The 23,213-nt window shown below is 36.6% G+C and overlaps 1 protein-coding gene across 18 annotated transcripts in view; it reads left to right on the top strand.

Moving 5' to 3' along the window:
- HUWE1 (HECT, UBA and WWE domain containing E3 ubiquitin protein ligase 1) overlaps nucleotides 1–23,213 on the top strand; it is a 149,094-nt gene that overhangs the window by 5,121 nt on the left and 120,760 nt on the right. For 14 of the 18 annotated variants that reach the window (XM_036304917.1, XM_036304911.1, XM_036304910.1 and 11 more), the window contains 2 exons: nucleotides 909–1,045; nucleotides 19,401–19,564. The gene's annotated coding sequence lies outside the window, so the exon portion shown is untranslated. Of the gene's footprint in view, nucleotides 1–908; nucleotides 1,046–5,883; nucleotides 5,977–9,713; nucleotides 9,824–19,400; nucleotides 19,588–23,213 lie in introns of all 18 variants that reach the window. The other 4 variants (XM_036304905.1, XM_036304904.1, XM_036304903.1 and 1 more) reach the window with 4 other exon arrangements.

Below are 23,213 nucleotides of genomic sequence, written 5' to 3'. Positions count from 1 at the left end.
ATCTTATGTTTTCAACTATTCTAACTAAATAAAAGTGACTGTTCAATATGGAGGTAGTTTTCTTACTGTTCTATTTTGATTAGACCAATATTAAAGTGAGTGCTTTTTTTCTAATTACCTTGGTGGGTGATGGGGTTTGAAATAATAATATGAAAAGTTCACCTAGGATTAAAAATTTACTGTGGGTAACCATCCAGTAATTAACTATATGTGGACACTAAAGTCCTTTGGAGGTAATAGAATTTTCCTCTTTCATGGGAGGTCAGGGGATCACTTTCTGTTTTTAGATTTTGCTTTGATGTTCTTTACAATGGGTCAGCAATGATCAGAAATTAACCTTAATTTGACTCTTGTCATGTAGAACTAGAATAAATCTGGGAATGACAATCTAGGTGTGGCCTAAAAGGTTTAATGTATTCTAGGTAGATCTCTCAGAGGAAGGAGTGGAAATACCAGTTAAAAACTTTGTCTAAGGTTCAGTGGCAAAGTTCAACCTGAGTTTCTAGGGTGTTTATCATTCGTCTCCCAGTGTGCCCAAAAAGCATGTATAAAGGTGAACATTTTTTTGTGCATGCAATTTTTTTTTTTTACCAAAAATAATAAATTTACCTTGGTGTATCAGTTTATCATGAGGATAAATTGGTTAAAAATAATCACTATCTTCTGTAAGTTACATTTGGATTGAGAACTGAGTTGTGTTCTCAGGGGGTGTTAAATCAGAAGACTTGTTTTAGCTGTTGGTTCTGAATTGTTACTGCTTAAAGCAGGTCCTGAAAAATGTAAATTGATATGTGAGGGCGATTGCTTAAGAAATAATAACTGTGATTATGTTTGAACATTGATATAATAATGGTTAACTCCCCTACACCCTAATAAATGTTTGTATATCCCCCACCTTTTTTTTGTAGGTACATCAGTAGTCTGACCTGAGTGTGTTAGTACTCCAGAGGAACCAGCAGACCAACTTGGTCAGAAAGGTTCAGAAAGCTGTTGGAGCAGTGTTGGTATTTCCCACCAGGATGAGTATGATTGGCTGTGATTTTAGGTTAGTTTTTTTAAATCTTTGTGGGTAGTATTTGTATTTTACTTCCTGGAATGGAGATGTTGGGGGTGTATGTATTTTCCATTGTGTAATTGAGTTACTCTGGTTTCTAACATGGATCTGAAGTGGCACTAGTTGGTTCTTGTATTTAAGTGGGGCTTATTACTGAATTAAACTGTTTGAATGAATTCTGTCTGTACATGATTTTTTAATTCACCTTAAGTATCATTCAAAAAAATAAAATTACAAGATTTGTCTAACCAGTTCTGTTTTAAAGACCTATGGAAATTTTCAAACCTACAAAAATTGGATGGTATAATGATCCCCCTGTGTACCTATTACCACCTTTTAAGTTATCAACGTGTACCCATTCTGTTTCATCTATACTTCTCCCCACTGCCCCCCCAACTATTTTGAAATAAATCCCTACTGTCTATTTTTATTTGCAAATATTTGTATCTTTAAAATATAAGGGCTGTATAGACATAACCTGAAAACCATTATTACAACTCAAAAAAATTTATGCTTTTTAAAAATATCAAAGATGAAACTGGTGTTCAGATTTGATAGTTTGAATTAGGATCCGAAGAAAGTCCATTTATCATAAAGGATTGATGTGGCTCTTAAATATAGTTTAATCTGCAAGTTCCCTCCCTTTTGTATGTTTTTTTTCCTTCTGATTTATTTGTTGAAAAACTTGTCCTATAGTTTTCCCACATTTGTTGATGATATACTGGTATTGGTATCCAACCTATTCTTGCTAATATGATAAAGACCTTGGAGGAACTCATTATAATAGAACAATGGCAGTAATCTCCTGTATCCCAGTTGGAGTTGATACTGCTGGCCTAGGCACTATCCCAAAATAACTAGTCATGGATTCTTTTTTTCTGTGGCAGAGTCTGATTTAATTGATACCTGACTTCAGTTCCATGTCTTGGCCCTGCTTACTGCTCCACATGAAAAGTAGGCCTCCTTGTGGAAGAAGCTAATGTTTCCTAGATAATGACCTGATTGTGCCTTTGGGGTTTTTCATCACGGTTTCAATTTCCTTAGGTAGTTTAGTTATTTTTATACTATGTCATAATGTTGCTTTTTATTCTTTTGATGTTGGTATCTCAGCTACTCTGACCCATAACTTCTAAGCTATTGAGTCTTAGTGATGAGTTCCTCTGGCTGTAATATACTTTTTGAAATGGCAGTACTAAATTTTTGAGAGCTTGCACTTACATCCTGATTTCCAGTTATTTTACACAACTGTAGTTTTCCTGTTAATATTTTTCATTTTATTTATTCTGGAAATGATGTTTTTCTACCCCCTTTCCCCCAGCATAAAGTCCTTTAAACTGTTCATTTTTAAAAATATATATTTTTATTTCAGGAAGGGAGAAGGAGAGAGAGAAACATTAATAATGAGAGAGAATCATTGATTGGCTGCCTCCTACACGCTCCCTACTGGGGATCAATCTGGGCATGTGCCCTTGACTGAACTCGAACCCGGGACCCTTCAGTCCACAAGCCGACACTCTAGCCACTGAGCCAAACCAGCTCGGGCTATACTGTTTATTTCTTTCCTTGGATAACATTGGCCATTCTGGGATCTACTGTCTGTCTTTTTCACGGTCAGAACCTGAGAAAGGAAGTTGGACACAGACTCCAGCCAGCCTTTGACTTAAGCACAAATAGAGGCAAAGCAAGGTCATTTGTGCCTACCTGAAAAATGAGAGTGATTGATTCCAAGTTGAAGGGGTAAAGAGGGTATACAGGTCATAAATGAAAGTTTTGGGGGTATTAAATGAAATATGAGTGTGAATCCAGTGCTATGGATCATGAGTTCAGACTTTAGTTCTTTGTTATTAATGGAGAAATCAGATCACTAGTTGAAAATAGATGAGTATTAAATAAGTGATTTCTTGGGAAATGCAGTGAAGTTCATTCATTTAACAAAAAAAATTTCAAGCATGTTAGATGTGGTGATTAGATATTTACTCTTGTAAGTTTTCTGTAGTTAGAAAGTTTGAATAGGTCACTTAAACCTGAGTTTGTGAAACTAGGATAACTAGATTTTTGGGACAGAGCTTTACACGTAGGCATTTTATTATTTGAATTGTTTCCAGAGTTCTTAACAGTTACAACTTTATAGTGGAAATGCTGTTGGATTTTTTTTCTTCTGTTGTATGTTTTAACCCATGGTTTCAAAATATTATTGAAATGCCAAACTTGGTTGCTCTGAAAATAGGTGCTCTTTACAGTCCATGTTACCTCTCCTGCAGTTAGATTAAGTTGCTAAAATCTGATGTGTAGCTACAACCATATTAGGCTGCTTTACAATGATCTCACCATTTATAAGGTTGATAGTCATAAGCACTTGTGTTCTGGGTGTTTTGCTGTATTGTTCTCTGACTCGTTTTCTCAATGACTGGTTACCAGATGTTTAATATGTTAATGTCAGGGATAATTCAACTCCAGAGATTCTTTGGAAGCCTCCTCATTTGATGTGTCATAGGGGTTGAGTTGCTAAAACTTGATGTACTTGTTGATCAACTTGGTCTTCTGGTTATAGCAATGCTTTCAGATAGTGAAGGAGTGGCTCGCTATGAGTAAAACAACTATGTATTTTGTTTGGGCTGTTAACCTGAGCATTTTCAACTTTTAGTTCCCTTAGAAAGTTTTTAACCATTTGGCTTTAAAAATTACAGTGGTGACATGGATTGGTCCCAGAATGTGATTTTACAGAAAGTTGGAACTTGTTTTAGCTTCTTATGAATGTATCATTAAATGGAGATTGGTATTGTAGATCGATTCAGTCTGGATTGCTAGTGGACTAGATCCGTGATCGGCAAACTGCGGCTCGAGAGCCACATGGGGCTCTTTGGCCCCTTGAGTGTGGCTCTTCCTAAGCCTTAGGAGTACCCTAATAAAGTTAATAACAATGTACCTACCTATATAGTTTAAGTTTAAAAAAATTGGCTCTCGAAAGAAATTTCAATCGTTGTACTGTTGATATTTGGCTCTGTTGACTAATGAGTTTGCCGACCACTGGACTAGATGGAATATGAAAGTTCTTTTCAAACTTGAGATTCTCATTGTGTAATCTTAGCTATTGAGAAAGAAAGTGATCTTTCCTTTTCAATAATCTTTAAGTAATAACAAAAAAGGGACTAGGAGTAGGGAGATGCAAATTATTCTGGAATAATCATTTAGATTTTAAAGATTGGTAAGTGAACATGCTGCCATGAATTTATGTACCATCTTTAGCATAACCCAGGTTTTAAGTCCTTATAACTAGATACCAGAGATAATTACTCTGGAAATACTTGGGTGTGTTGTATTTGGTGACTATTTATGTTTTGGAACACTTTTGGAAGATTGCTTTAATGATTTCATTATTTGCTGCAATTATTTTCTTACTTGCCTGTCTTTATAGTGAAGCATATTTCTCCTGGCCTTTACTTTTTTGTTTTTTTATACTTCCACTGCTAATTATTTATTATTACATTCTGCCAGTTGAGTTTTTAGAGATGGAAGTACCTTTCAGCACAATAATTAAGAACACTGGGTTCAGGTTTTGACCTCACTTTTTTTTTTTTTAACTAGCTCTGTCATCTTGTGCAAATTATTTAACCTCTGTGCCACAGTTCTTAATCTGTAAGATGGTAATAATAGTGTTATCTACTTCATAGGGTTTTGCAGAAGTTTAGCTGAGTTAATGCATATAAAATGCTTAGAACAATGGTTCTAAACTTAATGGAACATTAGAATCACCTAGAGGGCTTGCTAAAACACAAATTGCTGGGCTCCACCCCCAGATTTCCTGATTCTGTAAGTGGGTAACGTGTTGAGAATTTGCATTTCCAACAATTTCCCAGGAGATGTTGGTGAGCTGGGGAACAATGCTAGGCATAGAGTGTTAACTGGTGTGTGCTTTTTTCTGGACAACTTTCTCAGTCCCTGAGTAAAAATACTTCACTCTTCAGTGCTGTTTAGTACTGCCTTCATCTAGAAGCAGTTTTGAAATATTTTGTTAAAGTGGTTTTCAAAATATGGCCTAATATCAGTATCAGCAGTATCACCTGGGAATCTGTCAGAAATTCACATTCTCAGGTTCCGCTCTTGCCTGTATTTCTTAAATGTGTCTTGCCTGAACTGGGGTGTCTTAGACTCTTTGAACAGCTTTATTGAGATATAATTCACATCCCATACAATTCGCCCATTCAAAGTATCCATTGGTTTTTAGTATGTTCACATTTGTACAACCATTACCACATCAGTTTTAGAACATTTTCCTCACTTTATGTTTTTATATATTTGTATATTCTGGGCATTTCATACAAATGGAATCATGCTGTATATAAGCAGCTTTCATGTGATTAAAATGTTTTTCTAATTGCAAAAAGTAGAATACAGATAAAGAAAACCACCCAAAAACAATTTATAGTTAAATTATTTTAAGGCAAACAATTTTGTAACTACTACCCTATCAAGAATTAAAACTCTGCCTGTCACCTAGAAGTCCTTCCATGTGCCCATCCCAATCACAGCATCCTCCCTCTCTCAGAAAGTATCTGCTGTCCTGACTTTATAGTAATCACTTCTTTGCATTTTGTTATGGTTTTATTATCCAAGTGTGCTCCCTAGATAGTATAATTTACTTTGTCCATTTTTAAAAACTTGATTAGCCTTTTAGATATCTACAGTATAATTTCCCTTTTTTGCTTTTTCCCTATACTATGCCTGTTGAACTCAGGCCATTTGACCTGTAGTTTTCCACAGACTGAATTTTTCTGGTTGCATACTCGGCACAGTTCAACATGTTCCTCTGTCCTCTGTATTTTCTGCAGATTGACAGCTGGATCCAGAGGCTTTATAACTTCAGGTTCATTCCCTTTGGCAAGAATATTGGCAGTGCTGTGTTCATTCACAATATTCATCAGGTTGTAATGATGTCTTGGATGTTTTTTTATGTTAACAGCTATTGCTGTCCAAAGCTTAGATCTGTTAATTCATTGAAAGTGTCAAAATAGTGATGTTCTAACTCCATCATTTTATTTTCATATATTAGCTGGAATAATTTTATAAGGTTACTCAGTGATATAACTTATATAAGAAGGGCAGGAAAAATGCTTCATTTAAAAATTTTTTCTGGCCCTAGCTGGTTTGGCTCAGTGGATAGAGCGTTAGCCTGTGGACTGAAGGGTCCCGCGTTTGATTCTGGTCAATAGCACATCCCCGGTTGCCGACTCGATCCCTGGTGGGGTGCGTGCAGGAGGCAGCCGATCAATGTTACTCTCTCATCATTGATGTTTCTATCTCTCCCTGTCCCTTCCTCTCTGAAATTAATAAAAATATATGAAAAAAAAATTTTTTTTTGGCCACTTAACACTTTGGGCAAGTAACCTAACCTGTCAGTTGCCTCTGTGGAAAATGCCATAGTCTTGGGTATTAAATGAGAAAATGTAACATTAGTACACTATAGGTAGTCAGTAGATAATAATTTCTTTAACATTCTGTTTTGCTTAATGCTTCCAACAGCAAGAGTGGGCAGTCATAGTGGTGAACTGATGGCCAGTTAGCAAAACATGCCTGGACCCTTCAAGTCTGTGTTGGGATCATCAGATGGTGGAAAGGAGTGGGGTTTGTTCTTTGGTCATTCGGGGTCTAAGGCTCTGATTAATTATAACGGAATGTTCCACCAGAGTAGTTTTTCACTTTTCCAAGGCTCAAGACTCACATTTATATCCTATGAAGTGTCTTACCCAGTTCTATGGTGATGTGCAATACATTGGTTTCCCTGGTCTCCCTCCATCTACACAGCCCCCTATTTTTCAAGCTTATTCTGTTCAGGGTTCTGCTGTAACCTTAGTAACCCATAATGAATCTTCCTTATAGTCATCAGTATCACTATTAACATACTTGATTGGCCCATATATAGCAGGTTAGAAAATAGGTAGATATTCTTTTTATATAAAAGTACAGCACTAGATACATAGTAAGTGCTTAATAAATTGGAAACTTTTAAAGTTAACATTCTATCTTTTTCCCCGCTCACATCTTACCTCTCTTCATTCAATTAAATAAGTACTATGAGCTGGGAACATAGAATGAATGAAAGTTGGTCTCTGCTCTTGAGAAACTCACAGCCCAATTAAAGACTAAGAAAGACCATGTTTAAAGTTCCTTAGCCTTTTCCTTTGTGTTATCATTTCTTCCCCCTGCTTTGTCCATGCATAATATAATCTATTGTTTCTCAAAGTTCTTCTTAGCTCTGATTCCCTCCCCGGCCTTTGAGACTGCTGATATGTGAGAAAGCCTGCAGTTGTCTTCTGTGAATACAGAGTAATATCAAGAAAAACCTTTGGGCCAAGATTAGATTCCAAAGTGGTACATGTGGTTGACACTACAGTATCAGTTTATGGTCTTTAGATGGACCTACACCTGATCTCCAGCTTCTGTCCTGTTGCTTTGTCTTCTTCTGACCTCCTTCATCCACCCAGATGTTTGTTACATAAAGATAGAGGCTCCTTGTTGGCCCACAGACTGAAGAGTCCCGGGTTCAATTCTGGTCAAGGGCACATACCTCGGTTGCAGGCTCGATCCCTGGCCCTGGTTGAGGCACATGCCAGAGGCAACCAGTCGATTGTCTCTCTCACATCAATGTTTCTCTCTCTTGCCCTCCTTCCCTTCTATTCTCTCTAAAATCAATGGAAAAATATCCTCAGGTGGAGATTAACAACAAAAAATAAATAAAATAAAAAAATAGAGACTCCTAAACCCAAGTTGATCTATTGAGTATAGGGGTCCTCAAACTTTTTAAACGGGGCCAGTTCACTGTCCCTCAGACCGTTGGAGGGCCGGACTATAGTTTAAAAAAAAAAAAACTATGAACAAATTCCTATGCACACTGCACATATCTTATTTTGAAGTAAAAAACCAAAACGGGAACAAATACAGTATTTGTATTTGCATGTGGCCTGCGGGCCGTAGTTTGAGGACCCCTGATCTAGTATGTAAAGGGACAGCTGTACTTCTTATAAACTAGGATTTGAGTGGCCCTAGGGTTTAATCACGGAATTTCCATTCTCATCTATAAAATGGTAATCAAGAAGCCTACTTAATCAGCTGCTGTAAGCATTAAAGTGAGATGATGTATTTTAAAATGTTTAAATTATAGAGTGCCCTACAATGATAAAGCTGTTGTAATTTATGTAAAATAAATACTTAATAGCTATGTTACTTGGGGCAAATTACTTCAGCACTAAGCCCGTTTCCTAGTCCTTTAAGTGGGGCTGATGATAACCCATTCACTCAACAAGTATTTGAGGGCATAGTACTGTCAGATACTGGGAATACAGAGATAAGCAACTAGAGGATGGAGGGCAGCATGGTTTACTATGGGAGGGAGACCTATAAATCACACTCAGAGGGATCAGTACAATAACATGAGAAGTGAACAGAATTGGCTGTCGCATTTTACAGGAGGGCATCAGAGAATGTTACATAGTAATTTTGTTAGGGTTAAACAAGATACATGAAAAGTACATCATGGACTCAAAATGCTATACAAGTTAAGTTAAATGTATCCCAAATGTATCAATTGCCTCAACCATTGTTTCATTTCCTCACAAGACTTGTACTTTAGATGCATTTATTTCTTTTAGCTTGATGTTACGAACTCCTAAAGGGTGTTATGTATTCCTATAGTAGAGTAGCCTGAAACTAATAACTTTATAATCTGAAAGGATTATTTTCAGCCACTTTATCATAATTTTCAGTTTCTATTACTGAATTAATTTAGAAGAAACTAGAAAATGTATTGTTTCAGAAAAAGATTCCTACTCCTACAGCATATTCAGTCACCATTAACATTTTGTGTTCTCATGTTTTTTAAAACGATATGTTTTTATTGCTTTTAGAGAGAGGGGAAGGGAAGGGGGGAGAGAGAAAGAGAGAGAGAGATCAGTTGCCTCCCGTTTGCACCCCGACCTGAGACTGAACCTGCAGCCTGGGCCTGTGCCCTCACCAGGAATCAAACCAGCATCCTTTTGCTGCATGGGATGATGCTTCACCAACTGAGCCACACAGGCCAGGGCAGTATGTTCTCATCTTAATGATAAGAGTAACATTTAGAAAATTTGGGATGTGGTTTTTCAATAATAGGAACTGAAAAATGTCTAATAACAAGAATAGATACTCAAACTAAGCATCAGAAATGCAAATTAAGGTATCTCTTTTAACCATTAGAATGGCAAAAAGAAATTTTTTTTTTTAAATAGTGAGTCCTAGCAGAAATATAGGGAAAAGTCTGGTCTTAAATAATGCCCACAGTGGTATAAATTAATACTGCTATTTTGGAGATAATTTTGGCAAGTTGCAAGATAGTATCGATTATAGGATGCTATTTATAAGTGTTTTTTAAACTGTGGTAAACTTGTTAATATTTATTTGGGAGGAGTGGTTTATAGGATGCTATTTATAAGCTTTTTAAACTGTGGTAAACTGTTAATATTTATTTGGGAGGAGTGGTGAAAAAGAATTTGAGCTTGTTCTATAATATTTGCATTTCTGTTTCTGAGAAATTTTAAATATACTGAAGAGTACAGAGAATAATATAATAACCCCTTTCCTACCCCTCCCTGAATTGATAATTTTTAACATTTATTTTTGCCTCAAGTCTTTTAGAGGGGAGGTAATACTTTTTCACCCAGTGTGCCCTTCCCTTCTATGAGCATTACCATGAATTGCTTGGATTTTTATACCATGAGAATGGTATAAATTACTCAGGTAAGTAGAAATTCAAAAACTATGTGCTGTCCACACAACAATCTGTTATCTCTTGTGTAATATTAAATTTACATACTATTTTAGAGTTTGTGAAATTTTAATCATTTGTTCATTTTAATATAACTCTTGCTTGAAAACACTTTCTTGACTTTAAGTAATGTTCTTCATGATTATAGACGTATACATTGCTTATTATTGAAAAACACTGATAAGCACAGAAATCTGAAATTCTGCCATTCAAAGATATTTTGTTAATACAGTATATTCTTCCAAGGCTTTTCTTTATGCCTGTGTAGCATAAACATTTAAAAAAATAAATTTTAAAAATGCAATCCATTACCTTCCAACTTTTAATTATGAAAATTTTCAAACATAAAAATGCTAAAAGAATAATAGCACAGGAGCATTTGTATATATCATCAGCAGTATCCAACAATTTAAGAATTTGCCATATTTGATTTATATGTGTATTTAACTTTTCTGAAGCATATGAAGAATGACACTTCATCCTTAAATCCTTCAGCATGCATGTGTCAAATAGCACATCCTTGCTTTGATTAGCATTTTTATAATTACTGGTTGAGAGTTCTTTGTATATTAAAAGTACTAACTCTTTATCCTCTTGAAAATATTTTCTGCTTATTGTTTGAGATTTTTATGTAGTCAAATCTGCCCCCTTTTTTCTTTCGTTTGTGGTTTCTAGATTGTGTGTCTTACTTGGAATTTCTTTGCCAAGATTACAAGAATATTTTCCTACATTGTTTTCTAATGCTTTTATAGTTTAGTTTTTATGTTTGAGTCATGGTGTGAAGTAGGTATGTGCTTTTTGTTGTTAATCCTCACACAAGGATATTTTTCCCATTGATTTTCAGAGAGAGTGGAGGGGAAAGGAGGGAGAAACATTGATGTGAGAGAGACACATTGATTGGTTGACTCCCATACGTGCCCCGACTGGACTGGTATCAAATCTGCAGCCCAGGTCTGTACTCTTGACTTGGAATCAAACACGCAACCCTTCAGTGCATGGGTTGACACACTAACCACTGAGCAACACCACCCAAAAGCACATACCTGGGTGGCAGGTTTATTTTCATCCAAATGGTTACCCAAAAGCTCCTGTTTTCCATCTTGGGAAAACTTAATTTGATCTTTCAAAATGCGCTCAGCTTGAAAGTGAATTATTTGGAAAAGTGTAATTTATGGAGAAGGGCAAAGGTGGGGGGATAGAGGACATCTTAATACTGTCAACAATTTTAAAAAGTTGGATTTATGCCAAGTAGAATACTGGCTTGGTTGCCATTTTTCTCTTTAATTTTGAGAACAATTCAGATTAGTTGTGTTTAATACTTAACATTTATCTTGAACTGAAGGCAAAGCATTATAGACAGTGTTTCAAGGGATCTTAGTAATTACATTCCCATCTGATGTATGTTTGAGGCCCAGATTGTCCTAAGGTCACAAAGTCCGTTGGTGGCAGTGAACTAGACTACCTTTGCATACTGTTCTTTCATTTTCAGCTGACACCTTTCATGTTAAAGATACAAGTATTTTATTTTATTTATCTTTTTAATATTTGATTTTTTACAGAGAGGAAGGGAGAGGGATAGAGAGTTAGAAACATCGATGAGCGAGAAACATCCATCGATCAGCTGCCTCCTGCACACCCCCTGCTGGGGATGTGCCCGCAACCAAGGTACATGCCCTTGACCGGAATTGAACCCAGGACCCTTTGGTCTGCATGCCGACGCTCTATCCACTGAGCCAAACCAGTCAGGACAAAGATACAAGTATTTTAAAGCAGCCGATTGTTTACATGGTTTGGTTTCTTTAAAGAACATTGGGAATGATTATGTACCAGGCTGTGTGTGGTACTGTTAAATTTACTCAAACAGTAGCAGTTATGTCTGTATGTTAGGACATGGTCTTTTTCTAAATGCTTTGTTTTAAAAAAAAATCAGTGAATTAATTTGATCCTTAAAACAAACCTGTGAGGTTAGAATTATTTTCATCATACTGAAAGGAGCTTGCTATCATGTTGATAATTGCTATAAATAACTTGTTCTTCTAAACCAGTGGTTGCCAACCGGTGGTCCGCAGACCTTTGGTGGTCCGTGAGGTCCGAAAGGTTGGTGACCGCTGTTCTAAACCATATAAAAGAATCTTTGTCTCTGTTCCTTCCAAATTCATTTGAACCAGCTCAAAATAATTGAGATATGCTTAAAAGCTCTGATTGTTAAGTGGTATGGCCCAACCAAACATTATTTCGTAGACTATAAAACTTGTGAATGAGTCCCGGAGCATCATCATAGTTTAGTTTTTCGGTTCATGTCAGTACTTAAGGCTAACAGTCTTCTAGAGCAAGCATGTCAAACTCACGGTCGGCAGGCTGCATGCTTCAAGTTTGATATGCTTGGTCTAGAGATTAATATGTACTTTGTTCTCCTTCATATGCAGAAAACATGTAGAAGGATGAAAAGACCAGCTCTTTTTTGCTTTTGAGTGTGTGTGAGAGAGAGAAGTGGGGTGGGGGAGGAAGAGGGATGGAGAGAGAGAGACACCCAGCATAAGATTGCTGACTTTAGATTAATCTGGAGCTAAAAGAAATGTAACAAATAATGATATGGCTCACTCTTTGCCAGGCACAATCCTATGGACAGGTTATTGTTTATTTTACAGAGGTTTACTAACTCAAGAGTGGTATGGTAACTACGTAAGATCATATAGCTAGTAAATAGAATTTAAGCCCAGTTATGTCTGACTCCCAGGCCTCTCCATTATGCTGTCGTCCTCTACTTCATTTTGACTTTGTTCCATAGTATTCCTCACTCTCTGTCTTTAAATTTAAAATAATAATCAACGTGTATGGTAACAAATAAAAATACATTACTGGGGTACTTCCTTCTCCCATATAGAAATATCTTTTGTCAGAATATTTTAAGCCATGAAGACATAGCTTTTATTTAGAAATATGCTTAATCTGGCTTTTATATAGAAGGTTTTTTCCTTTTCTACCTTCAGCGTACTTGACTAGAGGGTTTTTTGGGGTCTTTTAAATCCACACCCAAGGATATTTTTTCTCCATTGATTTTGAAGAAAATGGAAGGGAGGGAGGAGGAGGGGGAGAGAGACACATTCATGTGAGAGAGACACATCAATTGGTTGCCTCCTATACATGCCCCCAACTGGGTCTGGGAATTGAACCTGTAACCCTTGGGTTCAAGGGCTGATGCTATAACCACTGAGCACCAGCCAGGGCAGGACTAGAGGATTTTTTTAAATCCAGGTATACAGAATTCTCCCTTACACAGAGGAGATTTAATCTTTAGAGATGTTGCATATTTCTTTGAAAACTCAGGGATATGACAGAACTGGAACTGAATAATGCAAAAGGGTTGGAATTCTTTTCTTTGGTTTCCTGTACTATATTTGGCAGCCTATCATGTGGCTTTAGAGGAAATACCGTATACCTGTGTTTCATAAGTGAAAGCAAAAACATTGTACGGGCCTGCCTGGCATGGCTCAGTGGTTGAGCATTGACCTATGAACCAGGAGGTCACAGTTTGTTTCCTGGTCAGGGCACATGCCCAAGATGTGGGCTTGATCCCCAGTGTGGGGCGTGCAGGAGGCAGCCAATGAATGATTCTCTCTCATCATTGATGTTTCTATCTCTCTCCCTCTCCTTTCCTCTCTGAAATTAATAAAATATATATATTTTTAAAAAACATTGTATAGCTAAACAGACAGTGTCTTGGAGATCAAGTTATGGATCTCTTTAAGAAGCCAGTGAAAGCTATCAACTACCTTCCCAGAAAAATAACAACACATGCAAAGTTTTTTCATAAAATTTTAGGAGTTTTGTATTGATCCCTCAACATAGGACAAGAAGAAATCTAAAGATTTCTCCATGTCATTAAGGATGTCCAAACACTGTGTTTTTTTGTTCTTGTATTTTCTAGTATTTTAGAATAAAGCACTATGACCAAAGATAAAAGCTGGGCCAATTGTTTCACTTCTACTAAAGGTATTTTCTGCTTTATGCAACTTTAATCTCTAAAAATCTATTTTTTTTAAAAAAGCAAGAGGATTATGGTTGGTGTTACATAAGGATTTATTTAATGTACTGTTGAACTTGTGATTATTTTTCAGCTTTGCTTTGGACACTAGGAAGTTGTAATTGTGCATTTTTGTGTACTAGAGTTTCATTGTTTTTATATTACCATTACTCCTAATCTTCCTTTTTTTCTGATTTTGCATTTCTGTACACCGGGCTAATTCATAGCACCCATTACAATACCCTGTGTATAGTATGTTCATTTATGTAGTATTTGTTGAGTGGAGAGATACAGATTGAATGAATTGTATAAATAGGTTTTTCTCAGTTGAAAATTTCACCAAAAGAGTTTAATGTGACTTGGATTTTTTTAGCTTCATTAAACATTTATTGGATAGTCATTCATTCATTTATTAATATAACAACAGTTTCTGTGCTGGTGACAGAAACACAAAGGTAGTACACACAGTTCCATTCATGCAGAACTCTAGTGAAGAGATAGACATGTAAATAAACAGAAGTATGTTGGTTTAGGGTATATACGCAGGGTACATTGGGGACACAAAGGAGAGGGTGGTCAGTTTTACTTCGGGGGGAGATATCTAAAATAGCTTCATAGAGGAGGTGACGCTTAAGCTGAGTTCTAGGGGATATGCAGAGAACAGCAGCCATTTCAGCAGAGAGCAATAGCAATTTGATTCATTGTATCCAAAGTCTTGAATGTCGGGGGGAACTGTAAAAAGCTTGACATGATTAAGCATGTGGAATATTATGTGATGTCATGGCCCTGGTAAGAGGGAAACAGGTACTAAGTCCTAGCTGTCTTGCATGCTGGGTTAGGTAAGGTAGATAGATGATGTATATAGATGTTGAGTTTATGGGGCTATTGCTCTACCAGCAATGTGGAGGGTGGAATGGAGGGATTTGGCAGGATAAAGTCTTAATTTAAAATATTTTTAATTTATGAGATTTTCAAACATACACAAAAGTTAGAAAATAGTATAATAAAACCCTGTGTACCTGTTGCCCAGCTTCAGCAGTTATCAACACATGGCTTTTGTTTTATTTAGACCTTACTCCCTCTCTCATTACTTTAAAACAAATTCCTAAGTGAGTAACAAATTGGCAAAGCATAATTAATATCTAACAAGGTGCCTCTCAAGTCTGGCTGTGCACCTAAATCACCTATACAGCTTAAAAATCACCACATATCTAATGAGTCAGATATTTGTATGGCCAGACATTATTAGTTTTCAAAATATGTCTTGGGTGATTTTCACAGCCAGGGTTGAGAACTCAAGATTTAATTTTTAAGTAGTTTGACTTCTGGTGGATGTATTTTCCTGAACTCAATGAATGCTGCCTGTGGCCCTTCTGTGTGAAGTTCACCTATTAGATAGCAGAGGCTTTTCTATGTGGTTAAGTTCTTGACATTTGAATAAAGAGCATTTAAAGGCTGGTGTCTTAATTTTCTGTTACAGAGGGTAAGACTGAAAAGTACTTGCAGCAACTTTGAAATTGGATGTGATGAAATAGGGAATAAGTACTTACTGTTATAATAGGTCTTTTGCACCAAATCCAGTCACAATTTAGGAGGGGGATGGGAGACACAGACCATTCTTAAAGGGTAGACTGGGATTATTCCAGAGTATCAATTTAAAATGTATAGACGGGGACTCTTTCTCTCCTCTTTAATTTGCATAACTTTGCTGTTTTTATTTTTTTGTTTGGGAATGCTAAGAAGGGCTCCTTGGCATTCTGCCATTTCCTCTCTGCTGACAAAACTGATCTACAACTTTGGTGAGCCCTAGTTTGTTGCCAAATTCTTTTGATGCCAGTTTCTCTCTCTAAGTAATTGGAAGTAGTGACCAGAAGGATAACTTCTGGATCTGCAGTTTCCCAAGACAGTAGTATGGAGGATGTGTTCTCAGACACCATTCCTACCTCCAAAGTCATGACTGTTGAGGTATCAGATTCTTCTTTGGTGCCCTTGCCATATTTTCTTTGAGTATATGGAAGTACTGAAATACACCAAGAGCAAGCATATACACTTATCTGAGGTATAGTGTTTTCAGATTTTGAAAGATATACTATGTCAAGGTATTTTTGCAGATAATTTCCAGATTTGTTTTGAGTAAAGGCTATTCAGTTGCATTATTATTACTTTGTGTTTATTTTCCTTAACATCAGCAAACATTGAACAATTACTATGGACTGCTATTTTTTTCTGCATGACGTTTCTTTAATGAAATTTATTGGGGGGTAACATTGGTTAACATAATTTTCAGTGTACAGCATAATTCAACATCTGTGTACTCTGTTAGTTGCTTTGTTATACATCTTGTTATCCGTGTCCAATAAAATCTAGGTCAGCAAATCCTTTGGGTCAGGTTTTATGCAGTCAAGGATAAGGATATTGGTATCTGTAGGGAGGGGTGGTGGGGTGCATATAGACATTTTATATGCTGTAGAGTTGTGGAGCAAACTTTGGTTAGAATCCGGGTTCTGCCACTTACTGGGTATGTGGCTACTCAGCCTCAGTAAACCAAACACTAGACTGGATGGAAGGGCCCGACAATCAGTTGGTGCCCCCTTTAACGAACCAGTTAACGTGATGTCTGTGTCTCTGTAATCAAATAGTGAATAGCAGGCTGGGTTTCAAGATTCAGCTTGCTGCTTCCTGGCATGATGGCTAGTTGGACAGTTCTCACCTGCATTTACTTTCAGAGACAGCAGAAAGGCAAAGGGAATCACTCACTGCAAGGCAAAAATCAAGTGTTTTGCTCTGTGGCATATTGGAATTGTGTTTTAAGCTTTTTTTGTTGTTAAAAGCGCCATAATGCTTTTCTATGATTTCAGTGGGAATTTTAGGCTTACTTTGATTCATCCACATCACTTAACCTACCAATAATAAACCAAATCAATAAATATTGAGTGCTAAACTCCAGGATTAAATATCAAGACATTGGAAGGAAGCTCCAAGAGCAAGCACCAGCCTATACAAGGCATTTGTTTAGGTGATATTGTTCTTAATCTGATGCATGCCCTGTGGATCAAGGGTTAGTGTTTTCTACCTTAAGAATTGTACCGCCGAAACCGGTTTGGCTCAGTGGATAGAGCGTCGGCCTGTGGACTGAAAGGTCCTAGGTTCGATTCCGGTCAAGGGCATGTACCTGGGTTGCGGGCATATCCCCAGTAGGAGATGTGCAGGAGGCAGCTGATTGATGTTTCTCTCTCATCGTTGTTTCTAACTCTCTATCTCTCTCCCTTCCTCTCTGTAAAATATCAATAAAATATATTAAAAAAAAAATTGTACCAAAAAATTCTCATTATAAATGGATGCCTGATTATAGAAACTTTGGGAGGAATTGAAAAGCATGAAGTAAAAAAAAATAAAACTATGTTATTCTGCCACCTAGAGGCAACCACTAATAATTCTTCCCTTTCTAGGTGGTTTTTTGTTTGTTCCCCACCCTGTGGCAGACATTTTCTCATTAATAGTCAGGAAAGTGATAGGTACAGGATACAACTTAAACATATAGGGAAGGGCACTCAGTCAAGTTTTAGTAGGTTAGGAAGAGAATTGTCTTAATTCTGGGTAGTATTTGTGCTATTTAAAACCCACATAAGTGTTCATTATGTTAAGGTGAAATAGTGAGGCACTAAATGGTCCCCTATACTCAGCTTTCTTAGGGATTTTCTTTCCATTATATTCTCTTCCTACCTTCCTCTACTTTTCAGTGACCCCATATTCTCTGCTTGCATTCACAGCCAACTTTTCACAAGAGTTTTCTGCACATGCCATGTATATTGCCTCACTTCCCATTGATTCCTTAACTCACTCCAGTCTGTTTTCCTTTCCCACCACCCCACTGAAACTATTGTTTCTCAAGTTATCTCTATTTCCAATTTTAGTGGATATTTTTCTGGACATATCTCATTTTGACATTTGACACAACTGATCAGTCCTGCCATCTTTTGTCTTCTGTGATACTGTGAATTAGTTTTGCTTCTACCTCACTGGCCTCTCCTTTGCTAAGTACTTCTCCTTCCCCTTTCCTTTAAATGTTAGATCAAATAAGAACCCAGTTCTGGGCCTCTTCTTTTCTGTAAGCTATCGTTTCCAGACCTATGTCTTCAAGTATTGTTTATATGCGGACAGTCACAGATTTTTTTTCCTCAGGGCATACTTCCTTTCCTGAACTCCATTCTATAGATATATGTGTAACTATCATTTGTAAGATGCTGTGCTAGATGCTAAGAGCTTAACAGTGTAGAAAATCAAACCAGTTACATTAATTGATACTTGCTATGAGAGAAACAAGCAGAAAAATAACAAATTAGACCAGCTTTAGGTACTACATTGCTATGGGAAGCCACTTTTTAGTTCTTATTTTAAAGTCAGTTCCTCAAATGGAACTGGCTGTGGGAAGAAGGGGAGTGTGGGGCAGAAGCATTCAAGTGGGAATAGCACTTGTAAAGCTTTAGAGGCCAGAAGGAACATAAGAGTGTTCCAGAAACTAAACAGAAAGACTAATGTGGTTGTGAAGAGGAGATTGGAGAGAGTTTCGGGAGAAAAATCATGCCAGGGCCCAGTGGGATATGGTTAGAGTTTGGATATGATTCTAGGGAAACTGTTGAAAGGTTTTAAGCGAGGAGGTAATATGAGCTGATTTATGTTTTAAGAAGATTACTTGTGCTGCTCTCTAGAGAACGGATTGGATGTAAGTGTGGAAATGGGGAGATCAGCTATCCCTATTTCACAGTTGAGGAAACAGAAGTACACAGAGGCTGATTTGTCCATGTTCATACAGTAAGTGATATAGCAATGATTCTAACCAGGGTTTCCTGATTCTGAGTCTGTACTCTGATCTCACGTTTCTCAAACATTAATATATGAATCACCTGAAGATCTTATTAAAATACAGATTGATTCCTCAAGTTTGAGATTATACTTTTTTTATACATTTTTATTTTTATTTTTTCTGGTCTGACTTTCATTAACAATGTAACAGAAAATACAGGGACAATAAAAATAGGTGAAATAGCCTGGCCAGTGTGACTCAGTGGTTGAGTGACAACCCGTGAACCAGGAGATCATTGGTTCATTTTCCAGTCAGGGCACATGCCCAGGTTGCGGGCTCAATCCCCAGTAGGGGGCATGCAGGAGGCAGCTGATCGATGATTCTATCTCTCGCCCTCTCCCTTCCTCTCTCTGAAATCAATAAAATGATAAAAGCTGTATTTATATATATGTGAAATATTACAATGATTTATAGGACAAACAATGCAGATTCTTTAATAAATAAATTTTAAGGAAAAAATCAAAGAGATGCCTGTGGATTACAAGAATTTAACAGACACATCAAGTAGTTGCAATGGATGGAACTCATTAAGATTCTAATTTGAACAAAAACTATGCAAAATAATTTATAAGACAAATATAAACACTAGATATTTAATTACACTAAGGAATTATTTTTTATCTGATAATAGTAATGTGGCTATCTGGGTTTTATATTTCAGGAGAACAATTCTATAATTCATCATCTGTACAGTCAGACCTCGGTTCTTGAACATCTCCCATCTCGAACAATTCGATTCTCAACAGAATTGTTAACAAAACTTCGGTTCTCGACCAGACAACCCTTTCATTCTGATACCTGTATGATCAGTCACGTGTCTCTCAGGTGACAAAGGAGAGAATGCATGAGTATGAGTCAGTTTACTGCTAAACCTTGCATTGTTAACATCTCAGGAAATTGTGCTATGATTATTTTCATGTTTTTTTGTCTGCTTTTGTTGCTGCTGCTTATATACATACAGTAAGTCATCATGGTCCTCAGAATGTTGCAAAGTGAAAAGGAAAGTTGAGAATGATAAGAGTTTAGACATGTTCTGTATATAAGAAAAATTAGAATTGTGTGGGGGTCTGGAACAGATTAATTCCATTTACATTATTTTTAATGGGGAGGAGATGTTTTAGTTTTCAAACAAATCACTTCTTGAACTGTCTTGAATTAAGTGCCACTATTATATTGTATTGTATGTTCACCACCCCAAGTCAAGTCTCCTTCCATCACCATTTATTCCCCTTTACCTTCTCCTACATCCTTCACCCCCCTTTTCCTCTCTGGTAATCACCATACTGTTTGTATATGAGGTTTGGGGAATTTTTTGCTTAATCTCTTCACCTTTTTCACTCAGCTCCCCTACTCCATGTTCCTTTCACAGCTGTCAGTCTGTTCTCTGTATCTAGGAGTCTGTTTCTATTTTTGTTGTTGTTAGTTTATTTGGTTCATTAGATTCAACATATAAGTGAAATCATACAGTATTTGTCTTTCTCTGACTGGTTTATTTCACTTAGCATAATATTCTTCAAGTCCATTCATGCTGTTGCAAATGGTTAGATTTCCTTCTGTTTTTACTGCCAAATAGTATTCCATTGTGTAAATGTACCACAGCTTTTTTATCCATTCATCAGCTAATGAGCACTTGGGCTCTTTCCAGATCTTGGTTATTATAAATAATGCTGCAGTGAACATAGGGTACATACATTCTTTTGAATTAGTGTTTCAGGTCCCTTTGGATATATTCCCAGAAGTGGTATCGTAGGGTCATAAGGCAGTTCCATTTTAATTTTTTTAAGGTAATTCCATACTGCTTTCCAGAGTGGCTGCACCAATCTGCATTTCCACCAACAGTGTATGAGGATTCTCTTTTCTCCACCGTCCTCGCCAGCACTTGTTGTTTGGTGATTTCTTGATGATGATAGCCATTCTGACAGTGTGAGGTGATATCGCATTGTGGTTTTAGTTTGCATCTCTCTGATGATTCGTGATATTCAGCATCTTTTCATGTCTATTGACCATCTGTATGTACTCTTTGGAGAAGTGTCTATTCATGTCCTTTGCCCATGTTTTAATTGACTTTTTGCTTTTTCAGTATTGCGTTGTATGTGTTCTTTACAAATGTTGGATATTAACCCCTTATCAGATGTATCATTGGCGAATATGTTCTCCCATTGACTGAATTGTCTTCATTTCATTGATGCTTTCTGTTGCTGTGCAAAATTTTTTTAGCTTGATATAATCCCATTTGTTTATTTTTTCTTTTGTTTCCCTTGCCTGAGGAGATATCAGAAAAATTGCTATGAGAAATGTCTAAGATTTTGCTGCTTATGTTTTCTTCTAGGATTTTTATGGTTTTGAGTCTGACATTTAAAACTTTAATCCATTTTTAGTTTATTCTTGTATATGGTGTAAAGAGGTGTTCTAGTTTCCGTTTGTTACATATATCTACCCAATTCTCCCAACACCCATTTATTGAATAAACTTATGTTTACCCCATTGTGTTCTTGCCTCCTTTGTCAAATATTAATTGACCATAAAAGTGTGAGTTTATTTTTGGGCTCTCTATTCCATTCCATTGATGTATATGTCTTTTTATGCCAGTACCATGATATTTTCATTACTGTGGCCTTGTAGTAGAGATTGATATCAGTGATTCTTCCACCTTGGTTCTTCTTTCTCAAGATTGCTGAGGCTATTTGGGGTCTTTTGTGGTTCCATATTAATTTTTGGAATATTTGTTCTAGTTCTGTGAAAAATGCCATTGATATCTTGATAGGAATTGAATCTATAGATTGCTTTGGGTAGGATGGACATTTTAATTTTTAATCTTCCTGTCCATGAACATGGTATATGCTTTCACTTAACTGTATCTTGTTCAGTTTCTTTATTCACTGTCTTATAATTTTCCGAGTACAGATCTTTTACATCCTTGGTTAAATTTATTCCTAGATATTTTATTTTTTTGGTACAATTGTAAATGGGATTGTTTTCTTAGTTTCCCCTTCAAATGGTTTGTTATTGATGTATATAAATGCAACTGATTTCGGAATATTTATTTTGTATCCTACTACTTTGCTGAATTAATTCACCATTTCTAGTAGTTTTGATGAAATTATGCATTTTTAATAACTCCCAGGTGGTGTCAGTACTGCTGATCCTTTGACCATGCTTTGAATAATAAGACGAGTCTACCATTAAACTCAACTGCTATTGAGCCAGATTTGCAGGTGTCTTCTGCCTTTAAGCTGGCACAGTATTGAAAGTCATTGTAAATTTGATCAGTTGGAGGTGATTACTACAGAGTGAGTTACCCTTTAAAGAGCAGCTTTCCTCAGTCTAATTCTACACATTTGACATAAAACCTATAAAACCAATATTGAAACCTCAAAGGTAAAAAGTTTGGGGGAATAAGGAAGAGAAAAAAGAAATAATTAAATGGAAGTCATGGTAATAGCAGTTCTCTATCTGTAAATGGGGACAAAAATTGGCTTGAGTGGTGAGGATTGCATGAAAGGCTATTATGAAATCCTTGTGCAGCATGTCTCAAAGTGTATTCTTTGGGGTACTTAAATTGGTGGAATGTCAGTAGATGTCACTTGAAAAAAATGGTCTTTGCCCTGACAAATTTCTTTTACCAAAGATTTCTTGGAGTCATTAGTAATGTCAGTCAGTCATATGACTGTTTTAAAGGATGAGAAATTTCTTTTGTAACATTTCCCAAATTACTGGAACCTTGTCTTCCTTAGTGGAGCAAGTTGCTCTAAAATGCTTTGGGAAACACCAGCCTAAGTATTGTCTGGCTTGTAATGGGCACTCAAAAATATTCTCCCTTCTCACTGTGAAACCAGCTTAAATATAGAGTAACTAGGAAAATATAAAAACCCTTGAATTTTCTTAACCAATGTCTAGTGAACAGTGGTAGTGTTCCTTTTTAATCTATAGATTTTTCTTGCAACAAAGTTAGAGAAATCAGCTTAACATTGCACTTGTTATGGGGATGTGTGTATTTGTTCATTTCTTTTGGCTTGGTTTTTGAATTGGGTGGTTATCTGAATCTGTTTATGAAAGGTTTGGAACCCAAACACCATGGAAACTGAAAAGGCCAAATGCACTTGTTCTTCCAGAACCTCAACAGTTAGCATGGAACCTATGCTTGACCAGTCAGATGCTCACACTTGGACTTTGCATCTAGAGTCACTGATGCTTAAAATAAATAACCTGAGACCATTTAGAAATACTTCTGGCACTAGCAGTACCTTCCAGACATCCAGGGTCTGACATTGCCCACTAAGCTGTGTCTGTGGGAGGTTTTTTGCTGTAGTTCCAGGCTGTGTAGCTTTCCTTGGTTCCTCCTCTTTTCTGAATGTGGATTGCTAAGTCTTCCTGTTGGTTCTGTAAACTATCAGTTGTCCTTCTAGTAAATCACTTTTTAAGCCAGAGTCTATTGTTTTCAATCCATACCCTTTACAAGTACAGAATCCGAAGT

The sequence above is a fragment of the Myotis myotis genome, unplaced genomic scaffold, assembly GCF_014108235.1.
Source record: "Myotis myotis isolate mMyoMyo1 unplaced genomic scaffold, mMyoMyo1.p scaffold_m19_p_4, whole genome shotgun sequence".
Classification (NCBI taxonomy): Eukaryota; Metazoa; Chordata; class Mammalia; order Chiroptera; family Vespertilionidae; genus Myotis; species Myotis myotis.
Note: the sequence above shows the minus strand (reverse complement) of the source record. Positions and strands in the feature narration are given on the sequence as shown.